This window comes from Drosophila mauritiana, unplaced genomic scaffold, assembly GCF_004382145.1.
Source record: "Drosophila mauritiana strain mau12 unplaced genomic scaffold, ASM438214v1 Y_34, whole genome shotgun sequence".
NCBI classification, from domain to species: domain Eukaryota; kingdom Metazoa; phylum Arthropoda; class Insecta; order Diptera; family Drosophilidae; genus Drosophila; species Drosophila mauritiana.
The window spans coordinates 30,857-33,081 of record NW_022881580.1 but is presented as its reverse complement, the minus strand read 5'-3'; positions in this window follow the sequence as shown (position 1 = coordinate 33,081).

The following is a 2,225-nucleotide window of genomic DNA, read 5'->3' as shown; positions in this document are numbered from 1 at the left end:
CCTGGTATCTTAGCTCTCCTGGGCTCATCTTAGACTGTCCACTGTCTGATGGTCTCGGTCTTTTTATTGGGTTATTGGTTTGTACGTTTCTGTTTTGAGGATATGTTGTGGGCAAGTTAGTGTGGCTAGGTCCAAATCGGTTTTAGTCAAAAGTATTTTGTCTGTTAAAAGCTGGGTTTGGTCTGGGTACTTGTGACATGGGTATGTTAGATTGTGGGTAAATGGGTCTATTTTGATATTGAGGAACCGTGTTTGGGTTAAACCTGGGCATATGAGAATGTGCTTGGTGATAGGGTTGATAGACGTTATTATAGAATGGTTGTAAGGGTACAAAGGGTCTAATTTGGTTATTCATTTGTCTATTTTGGGGGTTGTTTGTTATTTTGTTTGGAATTGAAGTTGGCTTTATATTATCTTTACTTGAGGTTGGTGCCTCATAGAGACCTTTTTCTTGTAATATATTTATTAGCGATCTTAGGTTTGGAATATTACAGTTAACTATTCTGAGATAAATGTGGCTTGGAAGTTTTTGAATTAGATTTTCGATGCTGGTTTGTATTAATCTAGTATAGAGAATGGTTTCGTTAGTATTATTTTCCAGTTCTAATTTACTTATAAGTATCTTTTTCTTTCAGCTTCTTCGAGGAAATGTCGAATGTTACCTCGATATTGTATGTTCCTGAGTTCCTGAGTCCTGAGTTCGCTCCAGCTGCTGAGGTTGGTTACTCCGAGAGTGCGGATAACATCGCTACTGATGTTCCGTTCGATGTGTCCAAAGATTATTAACTTTTGTCTTTCATCTGTGGTCTGATACAGAGCCAAGATGAAGTCGACGCGACTGATGAAAGTGTACAAAGTGTTGGGATCTCCGTTGAAAACCTCGATTGCGTGTATTTGTCTTTCTACTTGAATCATGTTTGAGTCAGACAATTCTATTTGTGCTGGTGCTGCTACGGCCATCGTGGTTTGTTGGTTTGAATTTTTTTTTTGTTAGTGTCTTTATTTAGGTTTGTGATTTGGATAGGATTTGTGTTCTAACTAATGGTTTGTGTCTTTGCTTATTGCTTTTTCGTATTCAGAGTAGGCACATAAAAGCACGGTGCTATCATAAAGAATGAGCCGATAAAACAAGAGGCTCGCTTACAGTTAGTTCTGAAAACAGAAATTGCTCGCAAGCAACGTTGGGCGCGAAAGGGTTAATTTCCACTTATTTTCACTGTTATTATTATTGTTCGCTTATTTGTGGTTAAGTTTATTTGGTTTTCACTGAGTTTAACTGTTATTATTGTAGTTCACTTAGTTGTAGTTACGTTTTATTTAGTTTTTACTTAGTTTAACGGTTATTATTATAGTTCACTTAATTGTAGTTACGTTTATTTAGTTTTCACTTAGTTTAACGGTTATTATTGTAGTTCACTTAGTTGTAGTTACGTTTATTTAGTTTTTACTTAGCTTAACGGTTATTATTGTAGTTCACTTAATTGTAGTTACGTTTATTTAGTTTTCACTTAGTTTAACGGTTATTATTGTAGTTCACTTAGTTGTAGTTACGTTTATTTAGTGTTGCGCACTTAGCCATTTCACATTGTTTTGAGTAACCTTTTGTGGATTTACTACTCAGTGAATTAAAAGGCGTCTTCTTAAAATTTGATATAATTTTAAGTTTTTTTTTCAATTTCACTATCACTCTGTGGTTTCGGATATGTTTTTGGTTCTGAACTGACTGTACCGATTTACCGACGCGAGCTTTTGAAGTTGTAGTTGTAGTTGTAGTTCTTTAGCGGATGATACACAGAGAATTGAATATGTTTAATATCGCATCAATTAGTATCATCCTACCGACTGCGCCACTTACGTAGTTATTAATTTATTAGTCGAATAAATGATCCGTCAATAACAACGACAAAGATCAACGCTGAAAACTTTAAATTGAAACACGAACAAATTTCGGTTATTCGGTTATTTCGGTCTTTATTCCAAGAATGTCAGCTTAAGACTACTGTACAGAGATTTTATCGGCTCGAAGTGAGTCGCGAGAAACGGGAATGTCTATTCAGTGTATTTGTGGGTGTGGGGTTTGATTTTTCTATATGTGTACAAAAGAATGATATGTAAGCAAGAATGTGAATTGGTTTCATGTGTTTGTGCATGTGCAAGATTGTATGTACAATGCTTGTAAGCGTAATATGTGAAGCATATTATGCTACTATATATATGTAGGAATC